The 24,771-nt window shown below is 43.3% G+C and overlaps 1 protein-coding gene across 1 annotated transcript in view; it reads left to right on the top strand.

The window, feature by feature from the left end:
• The window catches only part of LOC115191607 (cell wall protein DAN4-like), a 44,981-nt gene that overhangs the window by 19,532 nt on the left and 678 nt on the right, over positions 1-24,771 (top strand). The window lies entirely within an intron of this gene.

The raw sequence follows: 24,771 nt of genomic DNA, 5'->3' as shown, positions 1-24,771 counted from the left end.
GCTGTTTAGTTGCGTACAGCGAACGCAAGTCGTGTGAACCTGCCAAAGCCAGTTCGGACACTGGGTGGTTGACAGGATCCGACAGGAATGCCATCAACGTGGCGAGGGACTCATCTTGGTGTTGCATTGCTACCAGGTCGCCATTCATGAATGAATGCGTTAGCAACACATTATGTTTGTGCGACGACGTTTTCCGTGGTGCTACATGGCTACGCGTTATTGCAGACACCATAGCTTCCTCAGTGGGTTTTTCGTCTCGAGCAGCAAACACCCAAGGGGTGCCGTGAATTGCACCAGATTTCGCCATGCTGTCAGCATGGTCGTTGCCAAGTTTGTCACGACCAGGTGATTTGGAGTGTCCCTTGACTTTCTTCCAATACACCTGTATGTCGTGTTTGGTGATGAGGTCATCACAAGCTAGAATGAGCTCTTTGTTTTTCACCTCTTTACCACTTGAAGTAGTCATGTGCTTTTGTTTCCAAAACGGCAAGTGGCATAAGAAGGTGAGTCTCGCGTAGTTAGAGTCGGTGCAGATCGCCAGTTCTGCCAATCCGTGTTTCACCGCTGTTTGCAGGGTGATCAGCACGCCAGCCACTTCTGCAAACTGGCTGGTCTTGTTGCCAAGCTGAAATTGAAGTGGTTTGCACGGAATGTCGTTGTGCCATACCAATCCCACCCCAGCTTGCAAGTGGTCTAGATGGCGGTAAGAACAGCCATCTACAAATGCCATCGGCATGTCGAGACACACGTTCTCTTCGAAATAGTGATGGTTCGAAGGCAATGGCGGAGCGATGTCACGCGGGGGTGGTCCGGAGTCGGTTTCATCGTCACCACAGTGTTGACACACCGCCAAAGCACTGCCCAAAGGCAGGTTCTTTGCTTTTGCGTAGTTGATTACTACATCATGGCTCTGCAGCGTCATGAGCCAAGCCGCTATCCTGCTGTTGTGTACAGCACCCTCACGGATTCGTTGGCTTTTCAGAAAAGTCACAGGCTGGTGACATGTTTCTATGATCACCTTTTGTCCGCCGACATAACTGGTGAAGTGTTTGATCGCCCAGACTGTCGACAGCAGCGCTTTTTCGCAGTCTGAGTATTTGTGTTCGGCGGGGTTGAGTGTTTTGCTCGCGTAAGCAACCACACGTTTGTCTTGGTCGTATTTTTGGTACAACCCAGCGCTAAGGCAGTGCTCTGAGAAACCGACTTCCAAAAAGAATGTCTTGTCTTTGTTGGGGTATACCAGGCAGGGTGCCTCGCAAACCAGGTTTTTCAAGGAAGCCACCGCTTCGTTGTGAATGACATCCCAAACGAATGGGGTGTCTTTCTGAAGAAGGTGAGTCAACGGTTTTGACAAGTCGGCGTAGTTTTCGATGAATTGACGGGAGTAATTACATACTCCCAAGAAGCTGCGCACCTCGTGAAGGTTTGTAGGTGTTTTGATGTTGCGGACTGCTTGGATTCGGTTAGACTGTGGCAGGATGCCCTCGGCACCCACCAGAAGCCCAACATAGTTTACCTTGGTCCTGCACCATTGCGCTTTCATGATGGCCAACTTAGCCCCTGCAGTCCCGAGTTGGGTGAGAACGTGGTCCATTTCATTGAGGTGATGTGACCAAGTCTCACTTCTCATGAGAACGTCGTCCACGTAAATCATCGTCCCCCTAGAGGCTGCGTCTGGCATCGCCTTGTGCAGGAAGATGTTGAACTCTGAGGGGGAGTTCGCATACCCGAATGGGCAACGATTGAACGTGAAGAGCTTGTTCGAGAAAGAGAAAGCCAACTTGTGTTGGTCACGCGGGTCGACTGTCATGGTCCAGAAACCATTTGCCACGTCGACGGTGGAGAAGTACTTGGCGTTTGCCACCTTTGGCAACTCTTGGTCGAGCTGTGTCATTGGCCAACGAGACAACGGAACCAGTTTGTTGAGTTGTCTATAGTCAATGGTAAGACGCCATTTACCCGTTGGTTTCAGAACGGGCCACACGGGAGCGCTGTACGTACTGTTACATTCCCTGATTATCCGTTTAGCTAATAAGGAATCGATAATCTCTTGTACTGCTGCGTATGCTGCGAGCGGGATTTTGTATTGCCTAACGAACGTAGGAGTTGCTCCGGGTGGCGTAGGAATACGCACCACATGGATACCCGTAACCCCGCAATCCAGCGAGTCTGTCGACCAGATCTCACTGTGTTTGTTAAACAATTCTCTCAACTGATGGCGTTCAGTGTCATTGACAAGAGCATCAGCCTCCGACAGTAGTTGTATTACCTGTGCATGGAAACCAGGATATGGTTCGGCGACATTGTACAGGTCTTCATCGGCTGGTGACGGCATGTCACCTTTGGAAGAGTCATCGGTTGTTTTCTCACAAGAGTGTACTTCGCATGCAGGAGGAGACGCAATATCATCCTCCGTGACGATGGAGTATATTAACAGGTTGCTGTCAGGATCGGCATCCCGCCGGAATGCCGATGTGTCGTCCAGTGGCAATACGGGAGTTAGTGCTATTGCTTTTGACTGACAAGTAAACAGCGTACCTCCCTCGCCATCTAGGTCTAGGGAGGACGGAAGAGGCCCAATCACAGGAACAACTAGTTCAAAATCATGGAAGGCGTAATCGATCAATGTTCCTAGCTGAGTGTGCCGAGGAATGGAAATATCCGCTTGAGTCAGATTTTGTACCAGGAGGTAAGTGGATCTAGCGGTTAGTTCCAACAGTGGGTTACCATTGATAGTTAGCCCCAAGTCGAATAGTTTTGGAGAGGGTTGGAAGAACGCAGTGGTGCCTTCCATCCGGTATCCGGGCGCCAGGTTCAGTCTTACAGAAACCTCTGTGGTTCTTGCCGGTATCAACATGGCGGACTCAGTTATCGTCTTGCAAGCTTCAGGAATAGTCTGCCCGGAAGCCATTCGCACCGGGTCGAAAGACAAGGCATGTTGGTTTGGCTGCGCCAAAGACCAAAGAACTTGGTGTATGGTATCAAGTTTAACACCCAATCTTACCAAAATGTCCGCTCCCACATAGACTGTATGTGGGAGGTCCGCGACAACCAGTAGGTAGTGGGATAATTCCTTGGTTCCAATGCGGATCGATAGCGCACACACCCCTATTGCGGTGAGTGTTGTCTGGGGAGTCGTTCCCAGTGGAAATCTAAACGTTTTCGGCCCAAGGGGATGGCAGTTAGCCGTTTTCGAAATTTCGTTGAACATTTCCAAACTGATTGCTGATTTTTCTGACCAGGTGGCCAGCCTGGTATCCTCAGCCATAGTGCCGTTTAGGCACACGCCCCCTATCAGAGGAGGGCGGTAAGTGTCGGCTGGTGAATCACCCAAGCCGCACAAGAAAACCCCATGTTCGGTTAAGTTCCGAGTCGAACTCACATTGTCCTTTGCCACAAATGGCGGGCTCATGGCCAAGTTCACAGGGTTTGCGTCAGATGCTGACGTCGGACCCACGTCGTTGCACAATGTATGGCAGGTAGCCTTGGGAGAATGCGGCGAAGTCCACAGAGTTGGCATAGGTATTTGTGACCAGATTTGATTTGTTTTCCAATCCATTAGTGGTACCAAACGGTCAATTAAATCACTCCCAATCAGCATTCGTTCGATTTCGATGCTAGTCACATACACGGGGTGTATCAGTGACACGCTTTCGAAGTTGAGTTTAAGTAGGAGACGTTTGGTTAGGGGCGAGGTAGCTTGAGTGAAACCTCGAAGATTCGTATCGCAATGTTCCGTTTTCAACCAACGTTTTGTTGGGTCCACTGCCCTTTTTAGTTCATCCAGCAAGGTTTCGGATATGAGGGAAATTGTTGAACCCGAATCTATCAGAGCGTGACAGGTCACACAGTCCTCCAGGACTGTTCTAAGGTATGGCCTGTTCGAGTTGGTTTTTCTCGTCATATCCCCAACAAAATGGAGTGGGTTGGGAGAACGGAGCGGTTTGTAATCTGCGTCGATTTCCAAGACAGATAAGTTACCTACGTGACCCAGTGGGTCCTCTATCGGAATGGTAGAGGAATCATCTGTTACAAAGCTGCTTATCTCGTGCATCTCCACCTCCGTGTCCAAGTCTGTAGACAAAACCTGCGGGCTTGTGTCTAGAACGGGCGGTACCTGGACAGGGATTCGAGTGGGGGCGGGGGTAATGGAAATGTTTGCGTCCTCTTGAATTGCATGAATTTCGGCGGACTCGGTTTCCAACGATTTTACGCCTAGTCATGAGGATTTATCCTTGTCCTCTTTCTCAAATTTCTTACGATGCAGTACATCTTTTATCAGAGCTTCTATATCATTTCGGTTAGCGTTTAAATCATTGTTGAACAATTTGTTGCCCTTGTTACGCTTATTACCCTTGTGTCCTGACCCTTTGTGAGAGTTAGGCGGAGGGGCATGTCGGCTAGGTTGATCTCTAAGGGGCTGCATCAGGGACCTGTTAGATTGGGGACGTTCATCGTAGCTATTGTTACGGCGGTGGTTGTCGGGGTGGTGGTTACTTGGTAGCCACCCCCTTTGATCGTCCTCTTTTACAGCATATGTCCCTGATGCAGCCCCTTCTAATTCAAGTGATGGTTCCCGCCTAAGCTTGAAAGTCGAGGTGTCCGGGCTCTTAGCCCGGCTTGCTTTTGATGCTTCAAAAGCGGTGCTTGCCAGCTCTCGTAGCGTCGAGATTGGCAACCCGACGTGGGCAGTAGGGCCCAAGTAGTTAATGAAGTTGGGAGACATGTTTGACAGAAAAAGTTGTTTGAACGGTAATAGGTCTTCCATTCCTGTTTCAGTGAGCATGCCAAAGTAAGCTGAACGAAGCCGGTGATAGTAGGCTTGTGGGTGTTCATTTCGAGCTTGTCTGATATTGTTAGCCAACGAACTATCGTGTTTGCGAGTCGCAGAACCACTGAATTCTATTTTCAAAACCGTGGCAAGTTTAGCATAGTCGTTTTGCACGTGTTGCTCTTGTAGACGGATGAACCTTGTCACGTGTCTGTTGGTCGTTCGCTTCAAAAGATAGAGCCTGTCTGCATTCGTAGCGTTTGGGTAGCCATCCAAGGCGTCCTCTATGTCTGCTAAGAATGTCTCAGTGTCGTTTGGCTTTCCCGGAACGGGGTCGAAGAGGCGGACGTTTTTGACGATTTTGTCAAGGCGATCCCCGCCAAGTGCGCGGGGAGCATCTGCACTCTCCCGTGGAGAATTGTCGGCCGAGAGGCCAAGAGGAAAAGTCAAGCTGTGGTTGTGTTGGCGAGGAGGCCCCAATTCACTGTGGGCCGAATGGCCAAGAGAAAGAGGCTGAAATCTCCTGTCATCTACATTCCCTCGTTCTCTTAGCTCCGGATGTGAGCTAGGTTGCTTGGTTTGGTTGTCCCACGATAGCGCGTGACTGTTCTGGAGTTCCTCCAGATGATACCTAAGGGTGGTGTTATGCTGCATCGCAGAGTCCACCTGGGAGTTGAGGGTGTTTATTTTCGACACGTAGGTGTCGCCCTTTTTTCGCTCGGCCTCATACTTGTCTGTCATGGTTTGCAGGGAGAGGTCGCGAGTGTGGTGTGAGAGATCCAGTGATGCGATGTCCTCCTTTTGTTTAGAGGTCACATTTTCCAACTTTCTCACCTGGTCTTTCTCATCCTTCATTAAATCAGCGACTTCAATGAGTTCTGCTGTTTTGTCCTCCAACTTGGTCATTGTGTTCATTAACTGATCGTCTTTGGTCTGCAACTTTTGGAATAGAGCATTATTGCTTTGAGTGGTTTCATTCACAACTGTTTGTAGGGCATCAATTTGCTCGCCCCGTTTTCTAGCTAGCTCGTCCGATTCATCTAGTTTCGCGTGGACTTCATCGTATTTAGTTTTGGCTAAACCGAGTTGTTCTTTTAGAATACGGACTTGGTCAAGAGTTTGTTCGCGTTCTTTGTTATAAGTGTTAGACAGATCTTCCAATTTATCTGTTCTCACACACAGTTCCTCAGCTAGCAGTAGCTTATCTTTTTCGGCTTTCGATGCCAGCTCCCTGGTTCTCTCCACCTGTACCTTGAACTCCCCAGCTTCCTGCTCGTGCCTCTGCTGGGCACTGAGGTACTGGTGCACTGTCCATCTCTGCTGGTGGGCATAGTTGAGGGCTAAACTGGAGAGAACCTTCACAAGGCCTCCGCCTGATGGTCTATTTTGAAGAGCGTCTGTCGCAATGTCTGCATTTTTCTCGCTTATGGCATTGAAATCTAACATTTTCAGCCCCTCGGCATAGTTAGGATTTGCATCGTTGCTGAGGTCCGCGATCAATCTTTCCGTGGGTGAAGGTCCACTGATTAGAGGGGAAATGGGTGGAAACCCATCTGATGGATTGCTCATTATTATGATTGTCAGTTATTTCAATTTACGTAATGTTTGGGGTTTTTAGTTGGAGGCTGCAAACACGATTTAACTCAGTTTGTAAACGTCAATGAATCATCAAGACTGGGTCAGTAATGTGAGTTGGTTATTACTGAACTTGCCAAAACAGGTTTAATTGATTAAATCGATTTTAATGATAAATCTAACCTGTATCGGCTATTTGGGAATTTTAATTTTAATTCACCTGAAAGAGTTGCTATCTCTAAGTTAACGTTGAAAAGTTTAACTATGTCTCATTGGTTAGTACACATTAGTTTGCGTATTATTCCAATAACCAACCTGGACGGTAGTGTAGCAATTTAATGTATATTAAATTGAACGAGACAATGATATCCAATCAGTTGAGACCGGTTAGATATCGTACAGCATAACCTGAATTATTTAAAAATAATTACTGGTGATTCTTCCCCACCGGAGGTCACTGTTAACACAAGCTAAAATCGACAGGGTATCAGTGAAAATAGAATTTTACAAAACTGTTAAAAAGTCTACCTAAACACCATTAAGCTGGTAAAACAGCTTTAATCTATTAATCAATTTGAATGATTAGTCAACCCCGTATAGGCTAAAGGAATTAGCTTTAATTAACCTGAAATAGTTGCTATATCTAAGTTAACGTGGAACAGTTTAACCATGTCTCATTGGTTATGGCACATTCGTGTGTGTATTATTCCCATAACCAACCTGGAGAGGTAGTGTATCAATTTAATGTATGTATAAAATTGAACAAGACAATGATATCTAATCAGTTAAGACTGGTTTGATATCCTACAGCGTAACCTGACTTATTTCACGAAAAATGACTGGCGATTCTTCGCCAGAGGTTACGGATAGCCCAAGCTGAGAACACACAGGATTCCCGTCTAACGCGGGAATTCACTATGAACAAAGAGGAAAACAAAAATGGCTGCTCCCCTTTGTTAGCTTAGCATCTGGCGCAATGCTTAGCTTTCCTTGCGCGGGGTTTCCCCCTCGCCGCACAAGGGATGTTCCCTCCAACAAGGGAACGGGTTTACTTGGTGACGTCTCACGTTCAACCCTTAACCTCTCCCCGTTACCCAACGCGAGAGGTAGAGAGATAATAACTTCGCTTCGGTCAAACGAATATATCTACTCTAATTTCCGTAATGGCTGGCTCATATGTCTTCTGCTCTAGGAATTACTTATGACCGAGTCAGATCACTCCTGAAAGCGATCGACAGAAATAACACTACGTTAGGCCCAACTAGTATTATTTCTCAGAATGCCTGCATCGGCTGGTACATATGCCCTAGCTCGTAGCATTCAGTAGACCCCCTTCACACTGGCTTTGGTCAGATATACAACAGGGGTCGTTCTCTCCCGACCAGTATCTGGGTCAAATGGAACGACACACACACACTTCTCTCCCGCACTAGTCCTGCCTATAGCTATTAATGGAATGTATATATATTGCTACACAATTGATATGGAATAACACAACAGTGCGGCCTAGTCCTATCTTAGATTCCTCACACGGGGCGCCATATGTCGTGACGTTGTATTAGTTAATGTGACGACTGTTGCTCATCGAATGATTAACGGTTTATAATTACGTGATTAAATGAATTAAGCAATGAATCAAGCAATTATTAACTCATTAACCTGGGGCACCATGGGAACATTGTTTTGATTGAGTTTCTATTTCCCAAATTAACTCAAAGGATATCAGAATATCGATTACAACAGTCGCTAAATTAATCAATTTCCTCTACAGTCTCATAATCTGAAAGTCGTATAATCCGGGAATCTGCACGGACCCGGGCTTTACCACTGAATTTACCACACCAATCTTAGTTGATTATTTATTTACTAGCAAGCTAAAATGATGATAAAAATGCACATACACAAAACACAGTCTAGCTATCGATTAGGACTTAGTATAACGGGCCAACACACTATGGCGCTTGTTACCCAAAATGGGGATTTTAAAGAGAGAGAAATAAAGGAGGTACACGAGAGAAATATACATTTGGGATCATTTGTCAGCCATGCTTATTTAAAATTAGCCTTGCCCCGAACTGCCGCTCTTATGGGTCAGAATATAATGGTGTAATTACGTGTTGGAGTTCTCAGGTGGGAAGCTCCGCGTGGGTCGTTTAGGCTTCTAAATGACGAAGTTCTCCGGCGCAACTCTCTGGTTGTCCTCACGATGTCAGTGTCCTTCTTGGCTAAGTGGTCTGATCCTCACCCTTGATCGGAAAGGGGTCTTCTGAGGACAGACAGCTCTGTAGCTCAGAGCTCACAGCTTCGGCTCGAATGGTGTCGATACCACGATTCAATGGAGAGTGGAGGCTGGGTGGTTCGGCTTGAATTCACCCGCTTAGACACAGCTACTCGTCCGTAGCTCGTGTAGAAAAATATTTCTTTGTCTTCAACCTTGTGTTTCGTTTTGGGGTTCGTCGACTTTGTTAGACCTTGGCTGCAGCTTGGGGTCAATAGTCTTCTATGTTAATTCTTCACTCTCCTGTCTTATACCCTCGGGTCAGAAGTGGGTGTAACAGCCTTTAGGGCGATTCTCTGGGCGGACCAAGTAAAAGGGGCAAGGCTTAGATTTGGCTAAAAATCCGATTTTAGACACTAACTTCACATTTCATCTTTATCAAAACATTCTGTTTGATTTGGATATTTTCCAAACAGCGTACAATGTATAAACATCAGGCATATACTGGGAAAACTCTTAAAGGTACAATGTTTTCATAATAACGTCATCTCTTAACCTTTAAAAACAAATACAAAAGTTACATACATTTTAATATTCCACTTTCCGTCATAACCACCATTGTGGCTGACGGAAACCATTGTTCCAAAGTCCCTTTATTGCATGTTTAAGGTTCTGAGGCCAGTTCTCCATTGTTAGGACAAAGGAATTTCTCTGTATTATGGGCATGAGGTGTCATAAAACCCCCACATCTTCAGACCCCTAGATCTCTCCTCCTCTGTTGGGGGTTTGGGAGATAATCTGTAGGGTGGTGGTCTCCTGTACCCTGACCTGATCAGGACAGTCATGACACTATTGAACAATTTCAGGTAGGTCCCTCCCCATTTTGTTAATTTTCTTCCATTCAAAAAATGTTCTGCAACAGAATTGGTGGAATGAATACACCCCTGATCACCCGCACACACAGTCAGTTCACTTTCATTGCAGCCACATACAGCATCATCACTTTGCACATTTCATAATTCCTTCTCACATCTACGCACTCACCTCTTCTCACCTTTTCCCTTCGCTTGAGGACTTCAGTGCACAACACAACAACTGTCTGTGACCAGTTGAAAAAACCTCTCCAAGCCAAACATTCATGCCATAACCGCTAACCGCTACACAGCCTACATCGTTGCCATCATATTAACTGTACATAGTGTAAAATATTTAAACTGGATGACTTGACTGCTATGAATACATTTACTATGCTGTCTCTTTTTAAACAGCTGTGCCAAACATTGTCAACTCAACAGCTACCACTGCTGGGACTGTCATAACAACAATAGCAGTAACAACTCTCACAGCTAATACTGCAGCTTCAAAAACCACCAGCAGTGCAATAGCAAGGAGCAGACCACTGGATGTGGTTAGTTTCCTACTCCCTCTCTCTTGTCTACTTTCTGCAAACAGGGTAATGGCTACAGGGTTGAATTTTAAAGGTTATATAACTCTCTATACAAAAAATTGTTGGTACAGATGGTGTTAACCAAATTCAGAGAGCACTCTCATTGCAATAATTCACAGTCCATGAGATCCACATAGTTTTAAACATATTTTCAAGCTATATTTTCAAGGCCCTAAAAAATGGGGGGGTAGATCAGCTTTAATATTCCAGATAGATTGTGGGTTCTATCAATTTAATTGTTTGCATCATTTCTAACTCCCCCTTATTGTTTGACATTTGATGCCATTTACCATACTGCCATTCATTTCGTTACAGGTGACAGTTTTGATACTCATCACTGCATCCTGTTCCAAAATGTTGGTTGGACTTTGCTAACGTAGATCTCTACATTACTCCCTTTTTGTTTTAAATGCCCTTCTTCATAAACACATCTTTCTTATCTAACTTTGCTGTCGAAGTATAGAGACCTGAGTTGCCTAACACATACACGGCATTAGTTAACCTTTGAGGTGCCTAGGGTCTCCACCGAGCTAGGTAAATCTGATTTTAGTTTAAAAGCACTGTATTGCTGGAACAAAATTCTAAATACATTTCATCTTAGTTTTCTGGTGGCGTTCGGGCAGTTTAGAGTATTGATTGGGGACTTATTTGTGGATGAATGTAGCTGTTTTTATTTGTGATTTGTGATGTCTTACTTGTGCTTCCCTTGACTGTATTTTTGTATTTTAATATGCATATATATGTATATTTTGTGTATAATGTATTTGTGTTGTATTGTGCAGGACACATTTGAAAAAGAGACCTAGGTCTCAATATGCCTTTCCTGGAAGAAAAAAAAAGTAGAATAAAATATATACTTTTTCAGATCCCCTAACAATACAGTTTGCCGGTCCATCTGAACCGTGATGTTAGGACATAACAATAATTCATGGACCCGAGCCACTGATGGACAGTACCAGAAAATATGCTTTATTGATTCTGTTTCCTTTTTGCAGTGCGCAAGTATGTGGACACCCCTTCAAATTAGAGGATTCTACTATTTCAGCAATACTCGTTGCTGACAGGTTTATAAAATCGAGCACACAGGATTCCTCCATAGCCACACTCCATAGACAAACATTGACATTAGAATGGCTTTACTGAAGAACTCAGTGACTTTCATTGTGGCACTGTCGTAGGATGCCACCTTTCCAACAAGTCACACAGTAAAAATGACAGAGTGAATTTAACGCTATTTGAAGAAAATGTAACTCTGCCAAAGATAACATTTATTCCCAGTCAAAAAAAGAGTAGAACGTACTCTGGCATCAGAGTTATTTTTTCAGACTTGTATTTGCTCATTTTAGTGTTGAGATTTAACTGTGCGTCATTGCGTTTCACTCTATACTGTGTTCATTTAAAATAACTGTCATATTTTTTACTCTCTGCAGTGTTGTTCATTATTCTAGAGTTAATTATTGAGAGTAATGTTTACTCGTACCAGTGTCATTGTAAATTTACTCTGACTCATAGTACTAAACAAATTGACTCTAATCAGGGTAAACACAGAACAAGTATATTACTAGCATAAATCAGTCAACACAAAATATTGCATAACATGATTTTTTTATTACATGAGATGCCAAAAACAGCCCAAACTGTACTTGCATGGTGTACAATCTTTAAAATAAAATAAAGCATTAAGGACAGTTTGAATTGAAAACAACACCCCCAACATGGGCAATTTCATAATTGTTCTTATAGTGTGTAAAAGCATGGAAATAATATCACATGAAGCAGTACGGGACCACAAACAAACTTGAATCATCACCTCCATATGACATGTTGAATGCTTTGCGATACAAAAGATCTTAAACATCATCAACATGGGGTCCCTTTCTTAACCGTACAACTTTAAATACATGAAAAATTATGTCATCTTTTACAAGAATAGACTTGATTTTGTGAAATATTGGAATCTCACGATGAACTTTAAGACAAACAACCAAATTTGTGTATTTTTTAATTTTTATTTCACCTTTATTTAACCAGGTAGGCCAGTTGAGAACAAGTTCTAATTTACAACTGCGACCTGGCCAAGATAAAGCAAGGCAGTGCGACACAAACAACAACACAGAGTTACACATGGAATAAACAAGTGTACAGTCAATAACACAATAGAACATTTAAAAAAATAATAAGTCTACATACAGTGTGTGCAAATGGCGTGAGGAGGTAAGGCAATAAATAGGCCATAGTAGCGAGGTAATTACAATTTAGCAAATTAACACTGGAGTGATTTGCAGTTGACGATGTGCAAGTAGAAATACTGGTGTGCAAAAGAGCAACCAAATCTGAACGGCATACATTACGTACTTTTACACTCAAAACCTTAGTGAGCTCCTTCTGTTACATTCAAGGAGACCATTTTCCCTGGACCAATATCCAATCTATCTAGGTCAAATGTTTGCAAGTTGCCATTTCACTTTGATGTTTCTTGGCAAATGGTTTAGTTATGTTTTTAGAGTTTTTCGCTTGTTTTTAAAAAATGTACATGCTTTGATTCATAGCGCATACACCAGCTATGGAGAATTGGCCTTGATTTTCTAAATACATTGTGCATAATGCACCATAAAATTATGCTTTGGTAACAACCTTTTTCCAGGAAACAAATGCTTAAACAATCGGTGGTGTTCTGCAATCACGTGCTTCAAATAGACTGTAATACCAGCTGATAACTCTGGAGAAAATATAATGTTGACTATTTGAAGCAACAAAAGCAGCAAATGCCAATGTTGATCATTTGAAGACATCAAATCACCAAAGATAAGTGGTAGATTGCGTGGTAGACACCAAGAATGAATGGCATTTAAGCCCAAATCTTTGGAACCCTCAAGTAACTTCACTGCAAGGGGTCTGTTGTTTCCTTCCATAAAACCATAGCTGAAGCTCTGAATTCTCATGTCAATTTCTGTTGAAGTTAAATGTTCATTTTGCAAGAATTGTAGTAGCAATTTCACCTCATATTGCCCAACACCCTACAAGATGTCATGCATGATACCAACTCAAAAATTATCACATGAATTTAACATGCAAGACTTTTTGACACCCACATGCATCTCTTTAGTTCAATACTATCTCTGTCTGAAAGTCGTCTTTCTCAGCAAGACAGAAAACGGCAGCAATATCTTGCACTAAAATATAAAAAATATAAAAATAAACCACGAGTACCACCTGTTACTTGGACAATAGTTCCATGAATTTGGTGGTCATACAAGGGAAACTTAATTCCATCCCTTTCCAAAATGATTACATCTCATACAATTGGGTCAAGCAGTGAGTAAAACTCATAGGTTTTTATATCTTGAGCATGAAATAGAGAAACCAGGTGAATATTGAGCAGCACTTTGAGAGACATCTCTTAAAGTAAAGTAAATGGCACCCAATTTGTGTATGCCATGCTTCTATCCAAGAGGATTAGAGGTTTCAATGTCATCATAGTAGAGCTGAAATTTTATTGCATGCTTCTCTTTTGAGAGTAGAGCATGATTTTCAAAGATCAATCACGCCTGTCATGAAGTGGGACCATCCATAGCCTGCAAAATTTCATTTATGTGTGCATTTTTGTAAATAGCGTCTGCAAAATGGGTATGTACATTAATTTATCTGTAACAATAACCTGGTTCTGTCACGCCTGCTCCCGCTCCCTGGAGCTCGAAGGCGCCAGACTCCTGCCACCACCAGTACGCACACCTGCCTTCCCTCCGTCACGCGCATCAGCAATTATTGGACTCACCTGGACTCAATCACCTGTTTATTACCTCCAGTATATTTGCCAGTTCCACCGCTCTGTTCCCTGCTGCTGACGATGTTCATGTCTTGTTACCGGTCTGTTCCGCATTAAATGTTCAACTCCCCTTTATCTGCTTCTCATCTCCGGGCGCCGGTCCTTTTGGGTTCTATTGCGTTGCATGTCAAATCTTGTGAAAAAGAACATATTCAACTGGATCTACAGTTCCCCATTTCTCTGAGAAATACTTCAACCTTTTGGTTTCAGAATTCAAGTAACTGAAAGGATTTTCAATTTGCCCAAAACACATCTATTTTACACCAATATCATTGTTACACTTCTTCACAGATTTTTTTGTTTGACTGTGGATATCATCAACTGCCTCTTCATTGGAACTGACTAAAGTGTTCACTGTTGTTTCACCAACTCCTGCTGCTTTGAGTTGAGCTATTGTTGCGGCACAATTTTCCACAATACTCTTATTATACAGAGCTGAATCACAATGTGAGCTTTGTTACAGAGCTGTTAGCAGCGGTAGAGGGGCCTCCACCATCATTATCAGAAACTGCTTTGTTATGCTCATCATGTGCCTTGTTAAGATGCTTTCAAAATCCAGAAAAAGTGCCAAATACATGTGAACAACCAACCTGACCACACTTAAATGCAGAGATTTCCCCTAAGAAAGACTGTGGATTAACTTTAGATGTTTTACAAGGATATTGGCATTTGCCTCGCAGCATTTGCAAACAAAAAAAAACATTTCTGTGTCTCAAACAGATTTGTTTAATGCAACATTCTGTCCGTCAGCTCTGCTACCATGGGATTCATCTTAGTTGTATCAACGTCAATGTCGTAGATGGTTGTTTGTAGAAAGGTGGACATGTTTGCCAGACCCTGACTGCATGAGGTACCAAAGACAAAGTGAGCTTTGAAAACCTAATCGAAACAGCCCAGTGAGCCAGATGCCTTACAAGGTACCACATGTTTGTCAGTCGCCATGAAGTTAGTGTAAATGCTCGTTCTCTGGGTCCCCACGGCAAGAATATAGGGCTGTTGACCTCCGGTGATGCCATCAAGATGCTGGTCCCTGCCTTTAAGACAATAATGTATCATTAGAACAACTACTATTAATTCTAACAACATCTACCATAAGTCTCCCAGGCCAGACAGTAGTGATTCTAATATTTATTACAGTATTATACTGAAGTAGTTTAGCTAGTAATAGGAATTATAGCAGTAAAGTTGATGATTGTGCTCTTTGCTGGGGTAAGTGTTTGTACACTTGAGGGAGAGAGGGGTGAAGGGGAAAGGAAAGGGGGTGGGGGGGGATCAGGATAAAGTGACACAATTTGTATATAACACATTTTTGTTGAATTGTAGCCTGACCTTTATGAACCTCACAAGATGTTCCACTGCGTGTCTTGCTGACATCTTTCCTGGCTTGTTGCGGCCTTGAGCGGAGGGAGGCAGAAGATGGATGACGAGAAGAATGCATTGTAATAGTGGGCCTAGATAAACAAACATTTTATTCACCTGAATGAAATTTTTGTCACCGGTTGATGTTAGAATCTGGAAGAAAGGTTTAACAGTTGCAGGGACTGTGTAATGTTTAATGCTCCTCAGTCACCTTCACATACACAAAGCCTGATTGATGTCATCTTCAATTGCAAGTGACCAAAGGGGAGCATGTAAACAACAGCAGTGCTATGTTAGACAGCTTTGCAACTTGAAAAGTGATTCGAAAAATGCTGTGTTTATCATTTAAACATCTAGTGATGTTGCAGTGGCAGATGCAGATGCACTATCGGCAGATTGTGCCTTTAAAACAGTAAAACCATTTCATAAATAGTCTTACACCACGTACACCACCTCCCCTATAACAATATCAATGTGTGCAGATCCATAGAGTGAAAGAACAATGCCTACATCTATCCACACCCTTCAAATCTGCAAACATCAAAGGGTTAGGGCTAAGGGGAAGTGGTAGGAAGGGAATCAGGACCAGATTTATTTCGTACTCACATAGTCAGTCTTGCTTTTGGGGTCGGCCAGGTACGGGAACAAGGAAACTATTCCTCTTGCGTTATGCCTCCTTCACATGTCGGGGGAGACTTGTTCTTACTAATTATTAGATAGGCAATAGGCTTTAAAAATGTCATGGTTTACCTATGATCCTTTGTCATATTTGCAACCAATATCTTGATCATGTCGCGTCTGCTGCAGACAGTCAAGCTTTTTGTGCGAGCATACTCGTTCATGATCCTTCCCCTCCAGCTTTGCTTTGGAGAATGCCCTCAATTATCTAGCAAAAAGCACAAAAGACACAGACCCTAGTGAACCAGGGTTCTTTCTCAAAATATTTGTTATTGATTCCTCGCCTTCTTCTCAAATCCCTTTTGATAATAAGACCCAATGTTCCTCTCCTAATTCATTATTCTGTAGTTGGTTTTGAGGATGAGAAGAGGTCACATGGAGCCAAGGATAGAAAAATTGAGCTCAGTGGTAGCCAGCCATCCTCCTGGAGAGCTACTGTGCAAGCATTGGTTTCAGCCCTGCTCCAACACCTGGCTATATCACTAAGCTGCACATTAGGATCTTCCAAAATGATTTAAGTCGATAAGAGCAGGACTGGAAAAAGCCTACATACTAACATGCTGACCAGACCGGACACGTCGCGTGTGCGAGCGTCGCAAAATAAATGTAGAAATCCATGTTATTCAATTATTGCACCCACACTGAAAAAACATCTCAAGACATCAGTCAGGAAGTTTAAACTTGGTCTCAAATGAGTCTTCCAAATGGACAATGACCCAAGCATATTTCCAAAGTTGTGGCAAAATGGCTTAAGGACAACAAAGTCAAGGTATTGGAGTAGCCATCACAAAGCCCTGACCTCAATCCTATAGAAAATTTGTGGGCAGAACTGAAAAAGGGATGGGCCAAAATTCACCCAACTTATTGTGGGAAGCTTGTGGAAGGCTACCTGAATCGTTTGAAGTTGAAGTTAAACAATTTAAAGGCAATGCTACCAAATACTAATTGAGTGTATGTAAACTTCTGAACCACTGGGAATGTGATAAAAGAAATACAAGCTGAAATAAATAATTCTCTCTACTATTATTCTGACATTTCACTTTCTTAAAATAAAGTGGTGATCCTAACTGACCTAAGACAGAGAATTTTTACTAGGATTAAATGTCAGGAATTGTGAAACACTGAGTTTAAATGTATTTGGCTAAGGTGCATGTAAACGTCCGACTTCAACTGTACATATACATACATATACAGAAGTTTTTACAGTGGATTGTAAATACGATATTCTTGAGATTATTCATGCTAATATTTCTACTACTACATTGCATTTTAGGTACACTGTTTATACACATCACATATTTATTCATATAGTGGACTTGACAAAACTCACTCTAATACATCTACTGCTGCATATCATTCATACTACACTGCTCAAAAAAATAAAGGGAACACTAAAATAACGCAACCTAGATCTGAATGAATGAAATAATCTTATTAAATACTTTTTTCTTTACATAGTTGAATGTGCTGACAACAAAATCACACAAAAATAATCAATGGAAATCCAATTTATCAACCCATGGAGGTCTGGATTTGGAGTCACACTCAAAATTAAAGTGGAAAACCACACTACAGGCTGATCCAACTTTGATGTAATGTCCTTAAAACAAGTCAAAATGAGGCTCAGTAGTGTGTGTGGCCTCCACGTGCCTGTATGACCTCCCTACAACACCTGGGCATGCTCCTGATGAGGTGGCAGATGGTCTCCTGAGGGATCTCCTCCCAGACCTGGACTAAAGCATCCGCCAACTCCTGGACAGTCTGTGGTGCAACGTGGCGTTGGTGGATGGAGCGAGACATGATGTCCCAGATGTGCTCAATTGGATTCAGGTCTGGGGAATGGGCGGGCCAGTCCATAGCATCAATGCCTTCCTCTTGCAGGAACTGCTGACACACTCCAGCCACATGAGGTCTAGTATTGTCTTGCATTAGGAGGAACCCAGGGCCAACCGCACCAGCATATGGTCTCACAAGGGGTCTGAGGATCTCATCTCGGTACCTAATGGCAGTCAGGCTACTTCTGGCGAGCACATGGAGGGCTGTGCAGCCCCGCAAAGAAATGCCACCCCACACCATGTCTGACCCACCGCCAAACCGGTCATGCTGGAGGATGTTGCAGGCAGCAGAACGTTCTCCACGGCGTCTCCAGACTCTGTCACGTCTGTCACGTGCTCAGTGTGAACCTGCTTTCATCTGTGAAGAGCACAGGGCGCCAGTGGTGAATTTGCCAATCTTGGTGTTCTCTGGCAAATGCCAAACGTCCTGCACGGTGTTGGGCTGTAAGCACAAACCCCACCTGTGGACGTCGGGCCCTCATACCACCCTCATGGAGTCTGTTTCTGACCGTTTAAGCAGACACATGCACATTTGTGGCCTGCTGGAGGTCATTTTGCAGGGCTCTGGCAGTGCTTCTCCTGCTCCTCCTTGCACAAAGGCGGAGGTAGCGGTCCTGCTGCTGGGTTGTTGCCCTCCTACCGCCTCCTCCACGTCGCCTGATGCACTGGCCTGTCTCCTGGTAGCGCCTCCATGCTCTGGACACTACGCTGACAGACACAGCAAACCTTCTTGCCACAGCTCACATTGATGTGCCATCCTGGATGAGCTGCACTACCTGAGCCGCTTGTGTGGGTTGTAGACTCCGTCTCATGCTACCACTAGAGTGAAAGCACCGCCATCATTCAAAAGTGACCAAAACATCAGCCAGGAAGCATAGGAACTGAGAAGTGGTCTGTGGTCACCACCTGCAGAACCACTCCTTTATTGGGGGTGTCTTGCTAATTGCCTATAATTTCCACCTGTTGTCTATTCCATTTGCACAACAGCATGTGAAATGTATTGTCAATCAGTGTTGCTTCCAAAGTGGACAGTTTGATTTCACAGAAGTGTGATTGACTTGGAGTTACATTGTGTTGTTTAAGTGTTCCCTTATTTTTTTGAGCAGTGTATATCTAGTGAATATTCATCCGGTGTACATACGTATAGATTGCATTTGGATTACTGCTACAGTGCTATTTGGATTGTTAGTTGGATTTGTGACGACATTTATTTATTTATAGTACTTTGTGTACTGCATTGTTAGAAGCTAGTAAAATAAGCATTTCGCTGCACCCAATATAACATCTAAAAACTGTGTACGCAACCAATAAACTTTGATTTGATTTGAATATTGTTAGATGACATACAGCATGTTTGTTCTCAAAGCAAGTTCTGAACATACAATACTGCACTGTGTACTCGCACAATATTCCATAAATAGTTTTGGTACAATCAAATCATTCTGCATTCCTTTGCAACTATCCAAGAGCTGAAAAGACAAACAAAACTGGTTAGAAGTATTCATAAAATAAAATTGCCACATAAATGGGCTTGGTGTTGCCCCACCTGGTGAGTTCCCTGTCACAATTCTCACAATTGTATCTCTCAAACACACCTGACACACACGAATAACTCCCAATAATAGCATATTCACGTTCATTGCTGATTTCACAGGGTTTAGACATTGTTAATGTTGGGAGTGAATGTGCTGTTTCAGTTATGTGGGTGTGTCAGGTGTGTTCGGCAGAGATACAATTGTGACAGGGAGCTCAGAAGGCGGGGCAGCACAATGCCCATTTATGTTGCAATCATATGTTTACAAATACTTCTGACCAGTTTTGTTTGTAATTTCAGCTCTTGATAAGGTGGTGGAAAATGCTGTTTTAGGCACTGCTCCAAAGTCTCCAATAAGTGTTCAATTGGGTTGAAATCTGGTGACTGAAACGGCCATGGCATACATCGTTTTCATGCTCATCAAAACATTCAGTGACCACTCATGCCCTGTGGATGGGGCATTGTCATCCTATGGGGGGATAGCCATGGTAGACAAAATAAGGCATGCTCCGCATTTTTATACATGACCAATAAGCATGATGGGATATTAATTACTTAATTAACTCAGTAACCACATCTGTGTGGAAGCACCTGCTTCCAAAATACTCTGTATCCCTTATTTACTCAATGTTTCCATTATTTTACCTGCACATGACTAACAGTATGATGTCCACACCTAATAGTTTTCATCCAGATAGACCAAATCTATTTTTCCTTTACATCTCATCCTTCATCATACTTATGTCACTGTTACTGTTTACTGTTACTGCTTATAATAGCGATTCCGAAGTTTTAAGATGCACTGCTGGGAGAGAATTCGGATGTAGACTTACCTCTATGGCATCCTATGGGAGAGCATGCTTGGCACTCTTGGGGAATGAACTCTTAAAATTACATGCATAATCCTTAAACCGGTTCAATTTCCTTGGGATATCTGACAAAATAACAATTATTAATCACAGTCATGTATAACATTACATTATGCATTACAATCAATTATAATTGATACATAAAGTGCATCAAGGAACGACTTCAGCCTTAATTTGGAGAGAGTCGTTATCCTATTTTCAGCAAATGGGGAGTATAGGACACACCTGAGCACGCCCTCTACTCAAAACCAACGTTTCCTTTACATCTCAGCCTTTGTCATTAATGATGTCATCAAGGGTGTTCGTTAAACTATAAAAGCTGTAGCATTCCAGGATTTTAGGAGAAGTGTGGAGGTACACCGTTGGAAGAATGTACTCAGCTGCTAAAATGGTTTCTTCTACAGCATCTCAATTGAAGAGCATTGCTGAACTGTCAGCACTTTTAAGGAGTAAACTGAAAATCATACAATCGTAACCCATTTTTGGTGGGGGGTGTAAGTGTGTTTTTAATTTATTGTGTAACAAATCATATTTTAACCAGGACAAAGCAGTTGTGGATGACTTTGTTTGAAAAGTGAAAATCGTAGATCCCAAACTTTATGCAATACTAGAAAAAACCAAGTGATGGGCAGTTACTCTAGTGATCTCCTATATTTAATTTGTCATGGTCATTCTGTTTGTTATTATTTATCTTTTACCTTATGAATCATGTTGTCCTATATACAGTTGAAGTCGGAAGTTTACATACACCTTAGCCAAATACATTTAAACTTAGTTTTTCACAATTCCTGACATTTAATCCTAGTAAGAATTCCCTGTCTTCGGGCAGTTAGGATCACCACTATTTTAAGAATGTGAAATGTCAGAATAATAGTAGAGAGAATTATTTATTTCAGCTTTTATTCCTTTCATCACATTCCCAGTGGGTCAGAAGTTTACATACACTCAATTAGTGTTTGGTAGCATTTCCTTTAAATTGTTTAACTTGGGTCAAACGTTTCAGGTAGCTTTCCACAGGCTTCCCACAATAAGTTGGGTGAATTCCTCCTGACAGAGCTGGTGTAACTGAGTCAGATTTGTAGGCCTCCTTGCTTGCACAAGCTTTTTCAGTTCTGCCCACAAATGTTCTATTGGTTTGAGATCAGGGCTTTGTGATGGCCACTCCAATGCCTTGACTTTGTTGTCCTTAAACCTCTTAGTGACCCCTTAACAGGTGGATCCCGTTAGCGGGATCGATTTGACAACAGCCAGTGAAAAATCAGAACGCCAAATTCAAAACAGCAGAAATCTCATAATAAAAATTTCTCACACATACAAGTATTATACACCATTTTAAAGATAAGATTCTCCTTAATCTAACCATATTTTCCAATTTCAAAAAGGCTTTATAGATACACTTCTCCTAAATGCAACCGCTTTGTCAGATTTCAAAAAAGGTTCACAGCGAAAGCACAATTTGCAGTAATCTGAGTACAGCCCAGAAGACACCAACAACAAGCAAACAGAAACCCGCCATCTTGGAGTCAATAAAACTAAGAAATTACATTATAAATATTCACTTACCTTTGATTATCTTCATCAGAATGCACTCCCAGGTATCCCAGCTCCACAATAAATGTTCGATAAAGTTTATCTTTATGTCCAAATACATCCATTTTGTTCAAGCGTTAGGTTCACTATCCAAATCCACAACGTGTGTGCTTACTAAGTCCAGACGAAAGTCAAAAAGTTATACTACGGTTTGTAGAAACATGTCAAATGATGTATAGAATCAATCTTTATGTTGTTTTTAACATATATATTCAATAAAATTACAACCGGACCTATCCATTCTCTTTAGGAATGAATATGAACTCAGCTCGCTCCCAAGTCTCTGCGCGTGACTGAACCCATGCTTTATAATGGGACACCTACTTCCTTGGGCTGTTATTCCCTTCAAATTCACCATAGAATCCTCAAACAAGGTGCTAAAGACTGTTGACATCTAGTGGAAGCTTTAGGAAGTGCAAAATGAACCCTAAGTCACTATACTGCAATTACTTGAAAAAACTACAACCTCAGATTTCCCACTTCCTGTTTGGATTTTTCTCAGGTTTTTGCCTGCCATATGAGTTCTGTTATACTCACAGACATCATTCAAACAGTTTTAGAAACTTCAGAGTGTTTTCTATTCAAATCTACTAATAATATGCATATCCTACCTCCTGGGTCCGAGTAGCAGGCAGTTTAATTTGGGTACGTTTTTCATCCGGCCGTGAAAATACTGCCCCCTAAGCCATTTTGCCACAACTTTGGAAGTATGCTTGGGGTCATTGTACATTTGGAAGACCCATTTTGTCACGTTCACTGTCCTCAAACTCCCTGTCATAGATCAGCCAAGGTGCAGCGTGTCGGTAATTCCACATACTTTATTGAAGGCTCCGGGCCATGGATTATCACTGGAGGCTTCGTGCCATGGATCATCCCTACAGGCTCCGGGCCATGGATCATCCCTACAAGCTCTGGGCCATGGATTATTACTGGAGGCTCCGGACCATGGATTATCACTGGAGGCTTCGTGCCATGGATCATCGCTGGAGGCTTCATGCCATGGATCATCACTGGAGGCTCCGGGCCATGGATCATCACTGGAGGCTTCGTGCCATGGATTATCACTGGAGGCTCCGGGCCATGGATTATCACTGGAGGCTTCGTGCCATGGATCATCCCTACAGGCTCCGGGCCATGGATCATCGTTACAGGCTCCGGGCCATGGATCATCACTGGAGGCTCCGTGCCATGGATTATCACTGGAGGCTTCGTGCCATGGATCATCACTACAGGCTCCGGGCCATGGATCATCACTGGAGGCTTCATGCCATGGATCATCACTGGAGGCTTCGGACCATAGATCATCACTGGAGGCTTCTTTCGTGGAGCTGGAACAGGTCTCACCGGACTGGGGAGATGCACTGGAGACCGGGTGCGCAGAGCTGGCACAGGGTGTACTGGGCCAGGGAGGCGTACTGGAGGTCTGGAGCTTAGGGCTGGCACAATCCATCCTGGCTGGATGTTTACTTTAGCCTGGCAAAGGCAGAGCGCTGGAACAGGACGAACTGGGCTGTGCAGACGAACTGGGCTGTGCAGGTGCACTGGACGTCTGGAGCGTATGGCTGGCACAACCCGTCTTTGCTGGATGCTCAACCCAGCTCGACAACTGCAGGGCGCAGGCACAGATCGCACCGGCCTGTGAGTGCGCATTGGCAACACAGTGCGCATCACCGCATAACATGGCGCATGCCCCCACGGTAAGCACGGGGTGTTGGCTCAGATCTCCACCCTGACTCTGCCAAACTCCCCGTGTGACCCCCCAATTTTTTGGGGGGGGATGCCTCTCGTGCTTCCCTTGATGTTGGTTCTCCCCGGTCCAGCTCGTCCTCCCAGTAAGCGCACGCTGCTTGGCTTTCTTGTGGTGGGATCTTCTGTAACGTTCACTGTCCTCAAACTCCCTGTCATAGATCAGCCAAGGCGCAGCGCGCCGGTAATTCCACATACTTTATTGAAGAAAAACCGAACAAAACAATAAACAGGTAAAACAGAAAGAAACGTAACGCTCTGGGGCTGCTCAAAGGCAGCTACACAAAAACAAGATCCCACAACTCAAGGAGGGAAAAAGGGCTGCCTAAGTATGGTTCCCAATCAGAGACAACGATGGACAGCTGCCTCTGATTGGAAACCACACTCAGCCAAAACAAAGAAATAGAAAAACCCCACATCACATCCTGACCTAACCAAACTCGAGGAAAATAAATGTCTAAGGTCAGGGCGTGACACATTTGCGACCAAGCTTTAACTTCCTGACTGATGTCTTGAGATGTTGCTTCAATATACCCACATAATTTTCCTCCCTCATGATGCCATCTATTTTGTGAAGTGCACCAGTCCCTCCTGCAGCAAAGCACCCCCACAACATGATGCTGACACCCCCGTGTTTCACGGTTGGGATGGTGTTCTTTGGCTTGCAAGCTTCCCCCTTTCTCCTCCAAGCATAACGATGGTCATTATGGCCAAACAGTTTTATTTTTGTTTCGTCAGACCAGAGGACATTTCTCCAAAAAGTACGATCCTTGTCCCCATGTGCAGTTGCGAACTGTAGTCTGGCTTTTTTTATGGCGGTTTTGGAGCAGTGGCTTCTTCCTTGCTGTGCAGCCTTTCAGGTTATGTCGATATAGGACTCATTCTACTGTGGATATAGATACTTTTGTACCTGTTTCCTCCAGCATCTTCACAAGGTCCTTTGCTGTTGTTCTGGGATTGATTTGCACTTTTCGCACCAAAGTACGTTAATCTCTAATAGACAGAACGCATCTCCTTCCTGAGGCGTATGACGTGTTCCCATGGTGTTTGTACTTGTGTACTATTGGTTGTACAAATGAATGTGGTAACTACAGGCGTTTGGAAATTGCTCCGAAGGATGAACCAGACTTGTGGAGGTCTACAATTATTTTTCTGATGTCTTGGCTGATTTCTTTAGATTTTCCCATGATGTCAAGCAAAGAGGCACTGAGTTTGAAGGTAGGCCTTGAAATACATCCACAGACTCCAACCTAAGTGTATGTTAACTTTTCGACTTCAACTGTAATGGCTTCACCCTTACTCTGTGATATTAGAATAATACGA

Source organism: Salmo trutta, chromosome 4 (genome assembly GCF_901001165.1).
Source record: "Salmo trutta chromosome 4, fSalTru1.1, whole genome shotgun sequence".
NCBI lineage: Eukaryota > Metazoa > Chordata > Actinopteri > Salmoniformes > Salmonidae > Salmo > Salmo trutta.
Note: the sequence above shows the minus strand (reverse complement) of the source record. Positions and strands in the feature narration are given on the sequence as shown.